This window comes from Mytilus californianus, unplaced genomic scaffold (genome assembly GCF_021869535.1).
Source record: "Mytilus californianus isolate M0D057914Y unplaced genomic scaffold, xbMytCali1.0.p SCAF_8, whole genome shotgun sequence".
NCBI classification, from domain to species: Eukaryota; Metazoa; Mollusca; class Bivalvia; order Mytilida; family Mytilidae; genus Mytilus; species Mytilus californianus.
In genome coordinates, this window is record NW_026262734.1 from 1,968,923 (window position 1) to 1,990,769 (window position 21,847).

Consider the following 21,847-nt stretch of genomic DNA (forward strand, 5'->3'; position numbering starts at 1 on the left):
CTTGTCCAGAGTTGAATGGACATGTATTGTATAGTTTAGTAGTACTTGTCCAGAGTTGAATGGACATGTATTGTATAGTTTAGTAGTACTTCTCCAGAGTTTAATGGACATGTATTGTATAGTTTAGTAGTACTTGTCCAGAGTTGAATGGACATGTATTGTATAGTTTAGTAGTACTTGTCCAGAGCTGAATGGACATGTATTGTATAGTTTAGTAGTACTTGTCCAGAGTTGAATGGACATGTATTGTATAGTTTAGTAGTACTTATCCAGAGTTGAATGGACATGTATTGTATAGTTTAGTAGTACTTGTCCAGAGTTGAATGGACATGTATTGTATAGTTTAGTAGTACTTATCCAGAGTTGAATGGACATGTATTGTATAGTTTAGTAGTACTTGTCCAGAGCTGAATGGACATGTATTGTATAGTTTAGTAGTACTTGTCCAGAGCTGAATGGACATGTATTGTATAGTTTAGTAGTACTTATCCAGAGTTGAATGGACATGTATTGTATAGTTTAGTAGTACTTGTCCAGAGTTGAATGGACATGTATTGTATAGTTTAGTAGTACTTGTCCAGAGCTGAATGGACATGTATTGTATAGTTTAGTAGTACTTGTCCAGAGTTGAATGGACATGTATTGTATAGTTTAGTAGTACTTGTCCAGAGTTGAATGGACATGTATTGTATAGTTTAGTAGTACTTGTCCAGAGTTTAATGGACATGTATTGTATAGTTTAGTAGTACTTGTCCAGAGTTGAATGGACATGTATTGTATAGTTTAGTAGTACTTATCCAGAGTTGAATGGACATGTATTGTATAGTTTAGTAGTACTTGTCCAGAGTTGAATGGACATGTATTGTATAGTTTAGTAGTACTTGTCCAGAGTTGAATGGACATGTATTGTATAGTTTAGTAGTACTTGTCCAGAGTTGAATGGACATGTATTGTATAGTTTAGTAGTACTTGTCCAGAGTTGAATGGACATGTATTGTATAGTTTAGTAGTACTTGTCCAGAGCTGAATGGACATGTATTGTATAGTTTAGTAGTACTTGTCCAGAGTTGAATGGACATGTATTGTATAGTTTAGTAGTACTTGTCCAGAGTTGAATGGACATGTATTAGATATAGGAAGATGTGGTATGAGTACCAATGAGACAACTCTCCATCCAAGTTACAATTTATAAAAGTAAACGTATTGTATAGTTTTGTTGTACTATGTCCAGAGTTGAATGGACATGTATTAAATTTGATAGAACATGATTGTGAAAATTTAACCAATGGAGTATATGATGTTGAATGGACATGTATTAAATTTGATAGAACATGATTGTGAAAATTTAACCAATTGAGTATATGATGTAAGTAAACACTCCATTCAGAATATCGAATGACCATGTTACTCAAACCCCATTACACTTGTTATATTTAACCGTATTTTGGTGTTGTTTGTGGTATGACTGGCTTGGTTTAGTAAGTGATTGGATGAAGACTAAGGTGAACGAAAAGTTCTCTAAAATAATTGTGTCGTCTTTCGATTTTTGCTATAAAATTGGCCGTTTCTGACAACTAGTTAGTTTTGAATGTCCATTCCGCCATTTGTTTCAGTAGAAGGTATGCCGAAAAATAACCATTCATGTACAAAACGATATGTTTTACTCGAATGTATGATAATCGACCTTGACTTAAGTGTTGTTCGTTTGATTTTTCATTGATATATACAACAAAATTACCAAATGATGCTACAATTTGTCTACTTAAAAAATATTCCGGTTTATTATCAGTGACTTTAAAACATATTCCATGTCTTTCATATTTTTCTGGTAATATATGGCTATGCGGTATTGGCTTTGCTCATTATTGAGGGCTGTATGCCAACAATCAACCATTTTGTTTACACCTTACTCTTTATCATATAAAGATTTTAGTTTTCGTGTAGCGGGAAGACGCGACGAGTATGAAGAAGTAACGACACCCCCTCTTCCGCAAGAACGAGATAATGTGTACAGTGATGGTGTACTCCCGGTGGGGGGGGGGGGGGGGGGGGGGGTTGTGCCTAGTGAATAAAACAGATACGCAAGGGTATTGAACTATACCTGCATAACAATATAATACATCTATGGTCAGTGCTATTGGTTTTATGGTTCCAAATCGTACATGTACAAGTTATCACATATAAATATAAATGAATTTAATTGGAATATTAAATCATTGAATTGCATATCTAATTCATTGAAATAGATAATCATCATATTTAAGGTAAACTGAGAACTTAACATATTCTTTTTAATTTTTTTCTTTTATATATAAAAATGCATTAAATCTAAATTCATTAAACAAAATTTATTGGAAACGAACACGATGAATAAAACATGCATATCAGTATTATAGTCAGTGATGCTTGGTCCATTATCATATAAATGTTAGAACCCTAGGACCATGGACTGTCGTGCATTCTTGCTCATCATCAATGAAAATACGTATTTTGCACAAATGTTGTTTAGACATAAGTGTAACTTCCACGTTGTTAGGTCTCACGTATTTAATTTAAACTTTACTCGGTTTGGAGAATCTCATTAGATTGCCTACTATTATGTTTTATAGAAAGTAATTGTGAATCCGGTTATTCATTAAGATGTAGAATTTAAGTTGACAATGGAAACAAGTTTCCATTTATCTTTATAACTTTAGGAAATCACCTTAAGTATTTAAGCCGTTAAACCATTATTTATATGAATAGCGCCACTGAAATTAAATCAAATTGGATGATTATTTTACACCAAAGAGTTTTATATTCACGACTATATGATATACTAGCTTATTTGTTCGAATTTACTTGTATCTTTTTATAATGATAACACAATCAATTTTCAAAAATATTTAACATGCAAATTTGTATTGGTACATTTTTTCGAACAAATATTACAATTGATCAATATTGAAAGTTGACAACATCATTTTACAGAACGCAGACCCATGCATGGTCTCATGAATATTATAGCACTCTATTTCTGTTACCCATGCATGATCTCATGAATATTATAGCACTCTATTTCTGTTATCAAATGACCATTGTATGAATGCATCCGATCCTTCGTCCCATCTTGTCAAATCTCTTTCCAATTTATGTTTCAGCTGAACTCCTAGCAAATATATTGTGTTTCTTTCAAATCTTAAGTTCTTTCATAGCTGGTCATGGCGAAAATCTCTCTCCAGGAGATAGATATATCTTAACGTCTCACATTTCGAGCATAAGTCAATTTTTGCATTGGTACAGCAGCCATCTTGGATGTTTTAATCATATGATTAAAGTTTAATACACCTCAAAAAGTTGGATTAAGTTTACCGACAGTTTAAGCATTTTTAACGACTCGTTAAAATAAACGACAAGTTGAACAACACACTTTAGAATATAGCAAAGTGCTCTCGACCAATGAAATTGTAGGATTGGATGCCTCTTAATTGTGAAGAAGTAATGTAAATCATGTTCTTAGTAAGGGATTATCCTATTATTTGGGTCTATTTACAGTTCAAAACAAAGAGTTTCTATAAATGAGTTACAACTGCCCCGAAGCACATTTATCAGATTGAAAGGATTTATCATACAGTGATTGAAACTGACTAAAAGTTGAATTGTGAAACAAACAAAAATCTCAAAATAAGTTGAAGTTTACTGGTGCAGTAAAATTGGTACTGTAAATGTTATTATAAAAATATTAATAACTTCAAATTACTAAAAAATTAAACAATACTAGTACCAAAGCAATGCAAAAAAGAAAAAAAAACTTTAGAGAAAAAATAACCTAAATCTTTAGCTTTCCAAAACTTTGATTACTTGATCAGCGGTTGGGAAGAATAGTTATTTCCAATATTCCGATAAAAAAAACCCCAAAAAACAGGAATTTAATTTTTAACATATTAAAAACTTTTAAAGGCATTATTTTTTAACATTTCCCTGACATATGAAATAGAATTTGATGCAAAAAGCAGGACCAAAATATTGGCTGTGAAATAAAATTTAGTTGTAACTCAAATGCATTAATTGATTTAAACTGTAAATAAAAAAAAGGATAATTGCTCACTTAAATATTACATGATTTACACTCATACTCACAATCAGGAAACATATACAATTCCTACCTTTTCTTTCTACTGTTGTGTCACCTAATATCTATAACGCATTTTTTTAAAAAATATTTCCCAAATGATAAGAAAGTCCTTACATCACTAAAACTAATCCATAAATGACCTGCTGAAAAAAGAAGTCATGCGTCAATTATAAACATTGCACTGACAATGAAACTTATTCTTGAATAGATCATTTGAGCCTTGAGCACCTTACAATATTCTAAGTTTGTAAGAGAATGATAATCCCTTACTTCATGATATAAGTACTCGCTAACGCTCGTACTTAATCATGAAGAAAGGGATTATCATTCTCTTACATATACAATCATATGATTAATTTTAATCGAATGATTAAGAATTTTAACGACTCGTTAGTACTAATGACAAATTGAACATCAGACCCCTGGTCTTTCGCATTTTATAAACCGCTATCCTCGTGAATAATAACACCTGTCAACAAATGGACATTATATAATGTTTTTACCTATGACTGACCATTACATAAAGTTATTAGATATATCTTTGATTGACGATAACACTGATAACATTATCACCCTGTTATCTAATCTCTATTTACAAACTGACCATGTGAAACTCTTGCTGTAAGTGGCTTATTTGGTATTTTAATGGTCAAATTCTGAAGGTCAAAAACTTCTTTTAGATATATACCGACCCGAGCAAACGCATGCAAAAATATGGCGTTTGTATTGGGTTTATGAAATAACATTGTATGAATAGACTATTAGAGTTGGGATTTATTCAATTGAACAAGTTTCTGTCACACAATGTGAATTTGCCGACGGAGCTATAGAGGGGACACATAGTCAAGTTTGAATACCACAAATTTATTGACCAGTCTTACGGTTATAATTGACTAATAGTTTTTCTCGTGTCACAAAATGTGTTGAAAAGGATGACATCCTTGGTAGAGGATTAGTAACTTAAGACGAACAACAAGCAGCTTAAGTGGGCCATACATTTAATAGCCATTACACAAGTGGACTTTGGGAACTTACTACACACAGTAGACCTTCATTGGATAATTACATAACTTTGGACTTGGACAGATAATATAAAAAAACAACATTGGAAAGATATATTTATGGCAATGTCAGACAGATAACGTAAAAAAAGCTGCAGTTTAGTATAAAGGCATAGAAATTCAGCGTTTTAGTTAGGTGTAACAATTCGTTTAAAGTTAACAAAATGAGGTACAACGTTTACAAAGAAGTTTTTCATTCGAACCATTACAATAATTTGGCGGGAATACAGGCATCTAAAACAACTTTTACAGACACCAGAAAACGAGCGTCGATTTCTCTTGGTTAACACATAGCATATGTCTCCAATGGAATAGCGAAACGGAAAAACGTACGTTAATGGGTAAGATACAGATGATACCAGTATGATCTCTTCATTTTTAATTCTAATTCAATTATTTTCGACAGAACTTGTAAGTTTTTTCAAATCGTTTATCAATGCAGAAATACAGAAAAAAAAACATGAGTATTAAAATAAGAAGATGCGGTATGATTTTCAATGAGTTAACTTTCCACCAGAGACCAAATGGCACAGAAGTTAACACGTATAGGTCACTGTACAGTCTACTTTTAAAATTCACGTCCTTAAAAATAGAATAACAGTTGTTTTGGTCCATTTCTTCAAATATTTAAAACAACTTGACATTAGTCATTGCTAAAGATAAACAACTTTTGGACAAAAGAAACTGGAAAACCTACACACACATTAAAGGGTAAGATGCAATATAATACAAGTATGATCTCTTCGATTTGAATTTTCTGAAGAAATTGTAATTTTTTTTAAATCGTTTATCAATGCAGACACTTTTCCTTGGAAAGACCTATTGATTTTGTTCTGATTTTTTTTCTTCCGCCTAATTCTTTTCTTTCGCTGTATTGTTGTTTCAAAAAATGTCGGTTAGATTTTTAGTATATGATATCGAACAGTTTATACGCTTTTGAAACTGACACCGCTTAACCGAACATTTTCTCATGAAAGAGTTATCTCCCCGAACACTGTTTTTCTTGTGTGTGATACTGCTTCGCAACCGTATAAGATCACTACAAATTTATATGACCAAATTGCTCGTTATATCCTCAGGATGTTTTGAGCAATTTTGACCGAAGCGGTATAGAGATTCCATATGAGAGTTATTTCCTTTTATGTATTTGATATAAGTGATATGCATGTGAAACTGGTAAAAGATAAGTGATAGAGACCTAGGGTCTTTTGATTTGAGGTCCTTGGTCCAAAAAAAAAAAAAAAATAGAAAAAGAAAATTAGATCAAGGTCAAAGGTCAAGGTCATATTCTAAATATTTATTTTGGCTTATTTTCAGCTCGTTTCAAAAACCGTATTAGATAATATTCTTACTAAATTGTTAGTTGCGACATGTCGTAACACATACATTTTTGTTGAAAGGGTACGTTGACATTTAACGGGAGTTTTCTCCCTTCTCATATTTAATAATATGCGTATGATGATATAATTCATTAACCATTTATAATTAAGACCTTGGGTCTTTTGATTTGAGATCCTTGGTTAATGACCTTGAAATTGAGGTCAAGGTTATAGGTAAATTTGACATTCTGGATTTTGACCTTTGTTTTAAATTCATATTTATACATCATAAAGCCATAGGACTATGTGCATTAGGTAACAAGCCATATGACTATGAAAGAGCAAACCGGAAGTGACCTTGTGTAAACCGGAAGTAGCTATTTTTTGTACTTATTTCATGTAAAAGTATATAGAACAATATGTTTTTGAAAGCAGTGTCAAATAAACTATTTATGAGTACCAGAAGTGACATTTTTCAGACCGGAAGTAAGAAACTACCTCCCTTATTTCAAACAAAATTGTATAGCAACCATATATTTTTGGAATCAGCAACAAAAGAGCTATCATTTGACACTCGAAATGACATTTTCAACCAAGTTTAAATATTTTCATATCAAAATAAATTGTAAGAAAGATGTTAATAAATATATTTTGAAACATATTTTGGTAATTTCACAAGCAGAAATAAAAGAAATTAAAGAAAAACTAGTTTTTATATAACTATAGCCTGGTTCTGGACCATAACTATATTTAGGCATTCTTATTTATTTGGTTTAGAAATTGCAGATTAAGAATAATAGATAAAGGGTCACTATGACACTCAGAAATTAGAATATAAACTAATCAAGCCGCTATAACATTAATAGCGAGTTTCTTGATATTCTAGGTGAGTCTCTTGGGTTTTGAAAATAATTTAGATTTAAAATTAATTTTGTTATAATTTTACTTTGGAAAAATAAAACAAAGTTTATAAGTAACTAATGTTTTAATTTAAAAGGTTTAATTTAATAGTAATTATTATTGTTATTATTTTATATTTAATTTGAATTGTTTGTAGTATTTTATTATTGTTTTCAATTTAAAATTTGTACTTTGAAATTAGATTATGATTATTTTGATATTTTCTTTATTAAATTTATAGCGAGTTTCTTGATATTCTAGTTTGGGTTTCTTTCCCGTTGTTGTTCCCGGCCTTCTACCATGAGGCTCCCCCTAGATTGTGCCACAGTGCATTACAATTGTCGGGTTATTAGACACCAAAACAACAACACAAATCATCAACACAATAGAATGATAGAGGACCATGTTTGGCAACGGGAAAAAACCACTAAAACCAGGAAAAACACCGTCAAATTACAACAGACAGGAGATTTAATTAAAAATCGACTCCGCGTTTGAAAGCTTAGACATATTTTCAAACCAACCAGACGACGGTGTCATTTTCAAGAAAGATCATCCAGTTTCGCATCCAGTTGTCGATTGTGACAACTTCACAACAATTCCATACGTGAATGACCAGCCATTCTTTCAGTCGTCGCCTTTTCATCCAAAGACCAGTAATTTTCTTTCATCGTGGACAGGACAGCCTACTCTTCCGACAAGTATCATCCCCTTCAGACCGTCCACCGTACATAGGCAAACAATTCCATCTTCATTTTAAAAAAAAACGGCACCTGTTGCAAGAAATTATCGGTTGCAGACGCCACATCATTTTGCCTCATTATACCCCAAATTGCCAACATCCATTTCTACAACTGCAGCAAGTGCATCAACCGCAAAAAACGTCAACATCAACAGGAGTTACAACGGAAGCAGGAGCAACAGAGCAATAATTCCATGACCAATACCATCAACATCAACCCGTTCATCAGGTAGGACAGTGCAACCAAATATCTACACAATAAGACTTCGACAAAAAGCATACTACAAATGATAAATTATCATTCTGATGCAATTCGTTTGTAACTATAATTTTCATTGGACGTTGACAAATATTTTGAAGGGTTAGATTCCAGTTGTTCTTATCTGGTCATTCTATAAATTCAAAGTCATAGCTGTCACTAGCTTTTTACCAACTTGTCCAAACGTCGGCTACTACATTTCCCAATTTTAGATTTGAACCTTCAACAACTCAAACACCTACTACGTACTATTCCAATTCAAACTCTGGGTCATGCTTTTAGCATTACATGTATTTTATTTCCTTTCTATTGATGATAGTTTTGGTAATTAAATCCTTCAAAAGAACAAATATGACTACTACATTATGCTTACAATTAACACAAATGTTCGATTGCGTTTGCATTCCAATTCTTTCAATGCCTGTATGCTCAACTTTTTGTGATGTTCAATATCCAAATAATATTGACAATTTAACTGTTGTATATTACACCAGACTTGACATATTTCGTATCTAAATTGTACATTCGTTGAAAATTTCTTGGTTCACCTGTATCCGAAAATTGGTATCCAAGGGATAATAATGAATCCACAGTAATAACAATATTCTCATGACAAATAGTGATACCCCATGACAAATAGTGATACCCCAGGTGAAGAAAACTACCGCAATACTTCTATGTATATCCTTCGTTACTTTCTAACTACAACTTACGATTTTTTTTTCTATTTTTCAGATTTTCCAGAGTTACAAGAAACTTTTCGCCGTCACAAATCTAGAACAAACTTTTAAAGCATTGACTATTTATTGTCATATGATTTTGATCCATTTGACTCTTCAAGTCTACAATCTTTCTGTTTAGACACAATTTCAAATAATCCTGACATATATATTCCAGACTTACCCCTATTTATTTATTTACATATATATAGAATAAGTTCAAGAATTGAAAAAAAAACATACATTAGAGACGCAAACAGCTATATTTTGCTCATTGTTGAAGGCCGTACGGTAACCGATAGTTAAATTCTGTGTCAATTGGTCTCTTGTGGAGAGTTGTCTCATTGGCAATCATACCACATCTTCTTTTTTATATTCACTAGAATAGAAATCCTTACAAATACCACTATAATTTTAGCTCAAGTAGATCAAAAAAATAATAAATTTCGCAGAATAATTTCAGGCTTTATTACGTTGTTATGTTGAATCATATTTAACTTTTATCGTTTGTTAAAATTAAATTTCCCTAACATTGCAAAAGATTGGGCCCTTGGAGGTAGACTCCCCTTACATTATCAGACGTACAAATTCAGCGTATCAATTTGGGGTAACAATGCGTAAGGGTTAAAGAAATGAGCATCTACGGCTACAAAGAAGTTATTCACTGGAATAATGACAACAATTTGGAGAGAATACAAGAATCTAGAATAACTTTTTACAGACACTAGAAAACGAGCGTCGACGGATTTCTCTTGGTTGACTACAATGGAATAGCGAAACGGGAAAACGCACGTTAATAGGTTAGATGCAGTGTAATAATATCATTTCTTCTTCAATTTGAATTCTGTCAATTATTTTTTCTAAAGAACTTCGATAGTTTTCTCAATCGAATTGTTTCATATTTTTATAGCCGATTATTCGGTATGGGTTTTCTCATGGCTGAAGGCCGTACGGTTGCCTATAATTGCTTACATCCACTTCATTTGAACTTTGGTGGATAGTTGTCTCATTGGCAATCTTACCACAGCTCCTTATTTTTATATTGTACTATTTTAGAATCGTTTATCAATGCAGAAATACGGAAAAAAGAGAAAAAAATATTTGCAAAATAAAAAAAATGGAAATCGTTTAGAATAATATCTAGAAAACTTGAGTTTGACAAAAAAATCAATAATTTCAGGAATATAATACAAGACCAAATCTAAACAAGCAGAATAAATACTAGGATTGAAATATCCAAACACACATTGTATGATAAAAAACATATTCATACATAATTTTCAAAATAGAATACAATAAAAAAAATATGTACATAATATTTTGTTTCAGGAAGGTTAAGTGAACAGTTATTATAGAATTAATATTTAAGATTTATTTGGAAATTTCTATTGTTCTTACTGTTTTTTTCAGTCGTCACCGGTAACACCTAGATCTGAATTCAACCCCTACAGCTCCAGAGAAACCATCGATTGGCTAGACAAATAAACCGCTACAGCCATCAAAAATACCAAAATGCTGAGGAACGTCAACAAATCAAAACTGGCTTAGAAAATCCTGTTTTACATATACCAGAACATATTGTCGTTGTAATATCCAGATAAAGCAGCCAGCGCACCTGTTACAGCTATGCCAATATTTCAAACAACAATATGTGCACTGTTTTCAACATTTCAGGCAACAACAACCGATACATCGGCACTTACCAACACGCATTTCTTTAATGCAACCTTCTTTGAATATTTATGTAATATATTTCCCCTAATTTATTAATTAAGACTCGTACATTTTATGTATATAAGAAGTTAACATGCACATACAATAATTAATACCTAAATCGGATGATATTTAAAAATAACATAACGAAAATCGTTTGTTTAAAAATACTTATCTAAGTACTAAAACGGAACATTATATCCTCACTTTTACAGAAACCAGAGCCTGCTCCGGGCATTCACAACATTAGAATATGTAAACATTATGTGATCATTCTTTTAATGTATTGATGTATGTTTCTATGTATGATTGGCGGAGCAATCTCCTTTAATAAAAGGGAAAGCGAGTAACTAAAGCGAGGTAGAGTCCGTTCCAAAATTTTGTTTTCAAATCTAACCCTAAAAGTTATCCAAAATTGACTTAAGCTGTAATTTTGCTATTCTTTATATGTCTCCTTATGTCACAAGGCTATTGTAAGATAAATAATTTAATTAAAATTTTACAAATTGAAGCTTTTTTTTATATATCCGAGGAAAATTTAAAAAGATTGTTACCCCAGCCAGAAATTTCAATCTTCAATGTTGGATCCTTTTTTGATTTATTCATCGTTTATTAGGTTAACATTTTCCTAACAATGTGGAAGATAAGGTGATTCAAGGTGGGATTTCTCAAATAGTATTAGATAATCTAAAATGTGCCTATAATAACTTCAAGCGAGCGCACAAAAACGCGAAAAACTTGCATGAATCTAAATTAAAAGTCTTATCATGATGCCTATTTTAAAAAGGTATGGAACATAGAAGAAATGTTATGTGTATATTGGACCCCCATGCAATTTTCTGTTTTGATAATCATATCCCTTTAGGCTAGTTTTGTTCTGCGGTAAAATGATTTATATTGTATTGTTGTTCTTCATCTTTAAACAGTTCCTAAAAATTAATTAAGATTAAACTATTTTACCCTAAAAAAGTTCATGTGCGGCGTTTTGACGTAAACGTAGCTACGCGGCTGAGCAGGTCTACACGAAGCATCAAATAAAAGTTCACATTCCAACTGGCTTGTGTGCGTATTAATTATATTCATCACAAACAGCTTAACAAACCTTTTCGACAGATATACTGAGAACAAGTGATAAACCACTGAGTTATTGAATAATACTTAGCACATTTGAACCGGTGTGCATAAATTAATGTTTGTGTGACAAACATACAGTATTGAATTACAAAAAATGTAAAGGAACCTGATGTTCAGTGGTTGTCGTTTGTTGGTGTGGTTCATAAGTGTTTCTCGTTTTTTTTATATATATTAAACTGTTGGTTTTCCTGTTTGAATTATTTTACACTAGTCATTCTGGGGCTCTGTATAGCTTGCTTTTCGGTGTAAACCAAGACTTTATTACGTTGTTATGTTGAATCATATTTAACTTTTATCGTTTGTTAAAATTAAATTTCCCTAACATTGCAAAAGATTGGGCCCTTGGAGGTAGACTCCCCTTACATTATCAGACGTACAAATTCAGCGTATCAATTTGGGGTAACAATGCGTAAGGGTTAAAGAAATGAGCATCTACGGCTACAAAGAAGTTATTCACTGGAATAATGACAACAATTTGGAGAGAATACAAGAATCTAGAATAACTTTTTACAGACACTAGAAAACGAGCGTCGACGGATTTCTCTTGGTTGACTACAATGGAATAGCGAAACGGGAAAACGCACGTTAATAGGTTAGATGCAGTGTAATAATATCATTTCTTCTTCAATTTGAATTCTGTCAATTATTTTTTCTAAAGAACTTCGATAGTTTTCTCAATCGAATTGTTTCATATTTTTATAGCCGATTATTCGGTATGGGTTTTCTCATGGCTGAAGGCCGTACGGTTGCCTATAATTGCTTACATCCACTTCATTTGAACTTTGGTGGATAGTTGTCTCATTGGCAATCTTACCACAGCTCCTTATTTTTATATTGTACTATTTTAGAATCGTTTATCAATGCAGAAATACGGAAAAAAGAGAAAAAAATATTTGCAAAATAAAAAAAATGGAAATCGTTTAGAATAATATCTAGAAAACTTGAGTTTGACAAAAAAATCAATAATTTCAGGAATATAATACAAGACCAAATCTAAACAAGCAGAATAAATACTAGGATTGAAATATCCAAACACACATTGTATGATAAAAAACATATTCATACATAATTTTCAAAATAGAATACAATAAAAAAAATATGTACATAATATTTTGTTTCAGGAAGGTTAAGTGAACAGTTATTATAGAATTAATATTTAAGATTTATTTGGAAATTTCTATTGTTCTTACTGTTTTTTTCAGTCGTCACCGGTAACACCTAGATCTGAATTCAACCCCTACAGCTCCAGAGAAACCATCGATTGGCTAGACAAATAAACCGCTACAGCCATCAAAAATACCAAAATGCTGAGGAACGTCAACAAATCAAAACTGGCTTAGAAAATCCTGTTTTACATATACCAGAACATATTGTCGTTGTAATATCCAGATAAAGCAGCCAGCGCACCTGTTACAGCTATGCCAATATTTCAAACAACAATATGTGCACTGTTTTCAACATTTCAGGCAACAACAACCGATACATCGGCACTTACCAACACGCATTTCTTTAATGCAACCTTCTTTGAATATTTATGTAATATATTTCCCCTAATTTATTAATTAAGACTCGTACATTTTATGTATATAAGAAGTTAACATGCACATACAATAATTAATACCTAAATCGGATGATATTTAAAAATAACATAACGAAAATCGTTTGTTTAAAAATACTTATCTAAGTACTAAAACGGAACATTATATCCTCACTTTTACAGAAACCAGAGCCTGCTCCGGGCATTCACAACATTAGAATATGTAAACATTATGTGATCATTCTTTTAATGTATTGATGTATGTTTCTATGTATGATTGGCGGAGCAATCTCCTTTAATAAAAGGGAAAGCGAGTAACTAAAGCGAGGTAGAGTCCGTTCCAAAATTTTGTTTTCAAATCTAACCCTAAAAGTTATCCAAAATTGACTTAAGCTGTAATTTTGCTATTCTTTATATGTCTCCTTATGTCACAAGGCTATTGTAAGATAAATAATTTAATTAAAATTTTACAAATTGAAGCTTTTTTTTATATATCCGAGGAAAATTTAAAAAGATTGTTACCCCAGCCAGAAATTTCAATCTTCAATGTTGGATCCTTTTTTGATTTATTCATCGTTTATTAGGTTAACATTTTCCTAACAATGTGGAAGATAAGGTGATTCAAGGTGGGATTTCTCAAATAGTATTAGATAATCTAAAATGTGCCTATAATAACTTCAAGCGAGCGCACAAAAACGCGAAAAACTTGCATGAATCTAAATTAAAAGTCTTATCATGATGCCTATTTTAAAAAGGTATGGAACATAGAAGAAATGTTATGTGTATATTGGACCCCCATGCAATTTTCTGTTTTGATAATCATATCCCTTTAGGCTAGTTTTGTTCTGCGGTAAAATGATTTATAAATTAAACCTTAAACGGGATGACTTTTAAAAATAACATGACGATAATCGTTTGTTTAGAAAATAGTCAATTTGTTTTGTATTCTTTTGTATTTTTGATAGAAAGTTTGAAATTTAAAACTAATAGGTGTCAGTCGATCCCGACCTGCCTCATCACAAGTAGCAATGGAAGATTGATTTGTTCTCTGTCAATCTCGAACGACTAATACAATCGACATTTGTTTTTTGGAATGAAGTATATACACATTATCAATGAGTGCATTATTTTCTAATATATTTCTACTCAAAGAATTCTGATCCCCAAAATCACAGGGTGCCACAAACTTTTGATAGTTTTCATCCCACTTTGTATTAGCGTGGTTACTACAAATGACAATGTCGATTTCTAGTCAAATGTTGAGTATGTGTTATTTGTTTTATGTTGGTACATTATTGTGTCTGTTTGTATGAAATTAGAAGCAAGTAACATATATATATATTGGTGATTTGAGTTACTTCCCTTCTACCGTTCGACCATTAAAGGAGTATTGAGAAATACTTAAATTTGAAAACATTGCTTTCTTCACTTCACAAACCATCAAATGTATCACTTACAATGGAAAACTGCATTCATTTGAACTGAAATTAAAATTATTTTCGACCTTTTTTCCTGAGATTTTAATCGCTAAAATTGCATTGATGCAATCATGGGTAACTATAAAAGAAGAAGATGTGGTATCATGATTGCCTATGAGAAAACTCTACACAAGAGACCAAATGGCACAGAAATTCAGAACGATAGGTCACCTTACGGCCTTCAACAATGAGCAAAACCCAACATGCGTAAGTGCGCTTAACACCCTCCCCCTATAACATTGGACAGTGGCGTAATAACACAACATAAGAACGTAAACAAGACTCGTGTCTGTATTGTTAACGTTATTCGTTAATTATAGAATAACTAATCGAAGAAATTAAATAGAGAAAAATATTCAACGAGTGACCGAACGACACATTAATTCACGAATGCCATCCATGAAACAAAATCAGTACATACAGAGCAAAAAAACACATAAAAAGCAAATGAACAGCGCTTGTATTGTTGTTCTTCATCTTTAAACAGTTCCTAAAAATTAATTAAGATTAAACTATTTTACCCTAAAAAAGTTCATGTGCGGCGTTTTGACGTAAACGTAGCTACGCGGCTGAGCAGGTCTACACGAAGCATCAAATAAAAGTTCACATTCCAACTGGCTTGTGTGCGTATTAATTATATTCATCACAAACAGCTTAACAAACCTTTTCGACAGATATACTGAGAACAAGTGATAAACCACTGAGTTATTGAATAATACTTAGCACATTTGAACCGGTGTGCATAAATTAATGTTTGTGTGACAAACATACAGTATTGAATTACAAAAAATGTAAAGGAACCTGATGTTCAGTGGTTGTCGTTTGTTGGTGTGGTTCATAAGTGTTTCTCGTTTTTTTTATATATATTAAACTGTTGGTTTTCCTGTTTGAATTATTTTACACTAGTCATTCTGGGGCTATGTATAGCTTGCTTTTCGGTGTAAACCAAGACTCTGTGTTGAAGGCCGTACTTTGACCTATAATTGTTTACTTTTTATGCATTGTGACTTCAATGGAGAGTTGTCTCATTGGCACTCATACCACATCTTCTTATTTATAAGTAATATTTGTGTATATTAAAAAAAAAGATGTGGTGTTATTGCCAATTAGACAACTCTTCACAATATTAGGTCTCGTCTTTTATATCGATTACCGGTTTTCCGGTTTTTGGGGCCCTTTAAAGCTTGCTGTTCGGTGTAAGCGAGGCTCCGTGAAGTCCGTGTTAAAATCCGACTTTAGGAATGAGCAAAAGTTGACATAAATAAACACAAATCATAAATCATTAGGAACATATCTCAGTTTGCCTCTCACATATTAATAAAAAATATAATAATCAATGTAGACCTTTAAAGTCTCGCTTATCCTTCGTCATGGAAACATTGTTTAGTATTCAACTTTCTCATTCGTTCAAGTTTTAGGATTAGAGAAACAACTTACCAATGGTTTTGTATTTGGTGATGTCTTAGTGTTTAACGAGAGACATGTATCATTCCGTTTTTGTAAGATGCCATATAAATACTTTTAAAGAGTAACATGACGGGTGTCAAATTTGAAGCAGGATCTATTACCATTTCTGGAGCACCTTAGATCACCTCCGTGTTTTTGTGTGTTCCTGTATCTAGTTTTCTTTGTAGTGTTTTGTTGAATTATTTGTCTCTTCGTTGTTTTTTTTCGTATTTTTCCATGGCGATGTCATCTTCTCCTAGACTAAGGAGTTTTGAATGTCCCCTTGGTATCGCCTGCATCGTTTTGGCTGTCTGCCATATTTGTGTGTCGGTATTCCGCGGCAAGTCTCTACGGCAAAGCTTTTTACAATTTGGATTAAATTGAAAACTTAAGACCATGTTTTGAAATCACCTGGTCGAATTATGCACCTTTAATGCACAGCTACGTGCTAATGTCTTAATCATCTGTCAATTTTTTGTACTGGCACATTTGGCAAAGAAAATTTCGTTTGATGTGTTTAAGCTTTTGATTTTGCCATTTGATTAGGGACTTTCCGTTTTGAATTTTCCCCGGAGTTCGCTATTTTTGTAATTTTACTTTTTTTTCAAGTTTACATTAATAACTTGGTAATGTTGTATGCCGAATTGATTTAGACAGAATAGTCCACGTAGGATTTTCATTGAAAGTACTTAATAGAAAAGAAAGGATACGGGGTATTCATCCATGACACAAAATCAGTCTTCGCACAGAATATGTTCACATTTAAAAACTGATTCACACATGTATATCCAAGTTTTCATTTCATGTACAACGTATAGAGAAATAGACATTAAAAATAGTTTTACTGCGAGATATTTAGGAATTCCTAGTGTATGGAAAGCCTGTATGTAGTTTTGTGGCTACCTTTTATTCTGTTCAGTGAAAATAAATGTATAAAACAAACAATTACAATTCATCGCAGATTAAAAAAAAATATCTATAGTAGATGGACCTGGATTATTTTCTTTTCTCAAGCCACATAGTATCTGTACCTTCTTTTTTAAGAAATAGCAAATCGACAAAAAGAAGCAAAAACAAAGTATACATTTTTTTGAATTAAATAAACAGTGGTCTCCCAAAAAAGTGGCTTCTGTCATCATTGGTATATAATACGGCTTGTCATCTTATGAGAATCACAACAAGACGTTGTCAAAGAAGGTGCCATCATATTCATTTAAAATATTTTTTTTATATATTTGCAACGTTTTAGTCTTATACAGCTTTTTTGGTTTTTAGACTTGTAAAAACAATTGACTGCCAGCTTGAGTCTGGTAAGATTACTCGATCATAGCTGTACAAAGGTAAGGAAAACCGAGGTACATACCAATTCAATGATGGCTATAAATCAAATGATCTTTAAATTGTGAAAATAGAACTAAAATATTTAGCGAGTTTAATGTGCACCGTTAAATTAGCTTTCACTTTGAGCATTGCAAACTGAATTCTTATTCTACAATTATGGATCAGTAATTTTCCCAATGACATTTGTTCATAATACTCTGCTCCGAACATGTGAATTTTGGCTATATCTGGAACATTAAGTATCCCATATGCTCAATCATTGAACTTATTTATACCGATGAGGCCCCTCATGGGGATGTCCAAGTAAGTATTCACATAATCACAAATTGTATTGCCAATATAATTTTTTTTAACGACATTATATATTTATTCACCAAATATGCTTGTTACATTGTTACTTGAAGAAATCAAGCTTTTCTTGATGTATCCTGTAAAATTCCACTGATTACCCATGTTAGTAGTCAGCTACCGGTATATATATATGTACACATTTCTTGAAATACAATTGTACAACATTTTTATGCATTATGTTTTAATCTTTTCAATCGTCTATACTTCTTTTTAGTGACTTCAGTAATTGATTTAATTTCCTTGTTCTGTTTTGGTTATATCTTTTTATGTATTCTTGAACAAAAATTTGATAAACATTTACATTTGTCAATTTCTGATTAGATACATAATATGATTTGTATATAGAAAAACCTAAAACTGTTAGGAAATAATTTCAGACCAAAATCATTTTTGTCAAAATATTTATATCCGAAGACTAATTGCTTTAACGATACTCTAAAATTTAAATTTGATTTTATCATTAACTCATGAATATTTTTCCAAAATTTTTCTAAAAATCGACAAGAAATAAAAAAGTGGTTATAATCTTCTTCTTCGTTACATACATTACATGGACCGTCATTCTTCTGTTTCCATTTAAACAATAAGTGTTTTGTTGGTAATATGAATTGTAAATGTTTCCATCTATATATTTTTAACTTATTCTTTCCTAAATAATGAAACATGAAAAAATATAGTTGGTTAATACTAAGGTTCTCATTAATTTGAAAAATACGCATCCATTTGCTAACACCAATTGAGGGTTCAGTTTTATCTTTACAAATTGACTTATATAATATGTTTGTTGAAAAGCTTGAAGTCTCAATGTAATTACCTTTCCAGATCAATTTCTGTCTAGGAATATTTACAATACTCTTAATAGAACTTTCAGACTTTAACATCTGAAGCCAGTCTTTTGGGATGGCTTTTTTAAATATTTAATTCTGCTATCCAATTATTCTTGCAGTCTAATTGTTGCAAAATAATATGTTGAGATATATTACCAGTGTCATCCTTAATATCATTGACAAATATCAAGTTACTCTTAATCCAATTTTCAAAAATAATGGTTTTATTTTCAAAATTAATCAGTTTGTTCCCCCAAATTACCTGTTTTCTTATTTCTGTGAAGTTGGTAGGTTTTTTCGTCTGTCCACCGCCTGATATTACCCAACATTTAAATACTTCTCTATAAAATTCAGGGATGTGTTTGATATATTCTAGAATTTTCTTCTTTTCAAAATTCATCTTAAAAATCAACTAATTGATACCAACCACACTGAGATATTTTAAAGGAATCAACTTCCAGTTTGAAATACCGTTACTAATGAGTTTACTTACCTAAGATGCTTTCAGAGACATACAATAACTTTGTATGTCAATCATTTGTAACCCCCCTTCTTCGTATGACTTAATCATGGCATTTCTTTTAACCTTATCTGGTTTACCATCCCAGATGTATTTATAACATTTACTTTCTACATCTTTTCTAAATTTCTCTGGAACTGTACAGGCATTTGCCAAAAATGTAAAAAGTGGTAAAACTAATGTTTTTATAATAAGAATTTTCCCGATTAAAGTTAAATTACGTTTCCCCCATAAACGAAATAATTTATCCATTTTCTCAATTTTATTCTCCCAGTTTAATTTTTCACATTCTTCTCTGTTATGAACAAAATATATTCCTAATGCTTTAACTGGTTTATTTGTCCAATTAATCCCGGTTACCTTATTTTTACTATTTTTCAGTTTTCCTATTATTGCCAATATAATCTCATAATCATTACTTATCTTTTTAAACAAGATATCATCATAATAAAAGAAAACAGTCCTAGATTATCAAATAATCATGAAACATTTGGTCTGGTAATCAAATAATCACTATAAAACAGCCAAGTAAACACATAATCAAAAACCCCATGTTATTGAGGAGTTTCATCGATGTTGTACATAAGGCCAACCGATAGTTCAGATAATCCGGATTATGAAAATTAATTCAGTTTTCAACAAACAATTGAATTAGATGATTAATTTAGATGCATATAAACACTTGTAACCGGAACCTGACCTGTAGCTCATCAACAATTAATGAATACTTTATACGATAGAGTACAATCTGGTAATACACAGCAAACTTTTTAATTAATTTATCTAAGCTTCAGCTCAGGTTAACAGTCGAGTTCAACAAAAGTATGAAGTGAATATTTACCATCAGTTTTGTGTTTTTACAATATAAAAATAAGAAGATGTGGTATGATTGCCAATGAGACAACTCTCCACAAGAAACAAATTGACGCAAAAATTAACATCTATAAGACCCCATACGTTTGAAGGCACCATTCCTCCCATAACCTGGGACAGTGGTGTAACAGCTAGTACAACATATGAACAAACTATAAAAATCAGTCGAAAAAGTCTTAACTCATCAGAAGGATACAGATATAAATAAATATAACAAAAACAGGTATTAAGAAAGGACCTAAATATCGTCCTCCATCTATAATAGATTGGAAACAGTGTCATCAGGTCATTAAAGACGCTCTGTCTGCCTGTTGTAAAAATTGGTGTAAACGTGACAAATCTGATAAAAAAATCTCTAGACAGTTATTTGAATAAAATTGTGAATACGGTTGATATTCGTATATCTCATTTTGAAAACAATTCTGAAATTGATAATAGGGTCCATGATATACCCATTTCTACAATAAAAAATAAACTGCAAGTACTCGCAAAACGGTTTATGTTCGTACCGGCAGACAAAGCAGCCAAGAATGTAGTGGTGGTTTGACGCAAATACTACACAGAAGTTCTCCAAAACGAAATTATCAATTCTTCTACATTCAGGTCCGTACGCGCCAAAGAGAGTCAAATTGTAAACAAGCATATCACTGCCACTACCCAGCTTAAAGCCTCTTCCGAACATTTGAAAGTCCCTACTATGTACTGGTTACCCAAATTGCACAAACTACCTTTTAAATTCCGTTTCATCTCCGCATCTAGTAGTGTTCTTCTACTAATCTATCAGTGCTTCTAACTACCTCCCTTACTACTATCAAAGAACTTGTTATTAACTTTTGTAATAAAGCTTATGAAAATAATGGTATTAATTATTTTTGGAGTGTTAAAAATTCTTTAGAGGTTTTAGATAAAATACATGCTCTTGATGGTCCTTTTAAATCTGTTGACAGTTATGATTTTTCTACTCTCTACACTACACTTCCACACATTCTTGTTAAGAAAAAGTTTTTATATTTAATTAAATGGTCTTTTGAAAAATCTCATTGCAAATTTATTTGCTGTAACTCGTTTAAAGCCTTTTTCTGTAAGGACAAATGAAAGTTTGCTAGATACACTTACTGGAAATGTGAATATATGATTGAAGCTTTAAATTTTCTCATGAACAACATATATCTACGTTTCGGTGATAAAGTGTATCGATAGGTAGTAGGTATTCATATGGGCACTAACTGCGCCCCTTTAATAGCAGATTTATTCCTGTATTGCTATGAATCTCAGTTTATGACCAAACTCAGTAAAGACACGTCATTGTTACATTTGGTTGATACATTCAACAATACCTACCGTTATCTTGATAATATTTTTTCGTTAAATAATCCAGAGTTAAATATACTACCGAAATTTACCCAAAAAGAACTTACTCTAACTAAATCCAACAGAAACAGCAGTAGTTGTCCTTTTCTAGATTTCGACATTTCAATTTCTAAAGGGAAACTCCATACTAAAATTTACGACA

General features: G+C 31.7%; 1 long non-coding RNA gene across 1 annotated transcript; it reads left to right on the forward strand.

The window, feature by feature from the left end:
- Nucleotides 1-12,238: 12,238 nt before the first annotated feature.
- On the forward strand, nt 12,239-14,831 carry LOC127711624 (uncharacterized). Its single transcript, XR_007986816.1, has 2 exons — nt 12,239-12,553; nt 13,164-14,831. It is a non-coding gene; the product is annotated as an uncharacterized LOC127711624 (long non-coding RNA).
- The last annotated feature ends 7,016 nt before the right edge of the window (nt 14,832-21,847 follow it).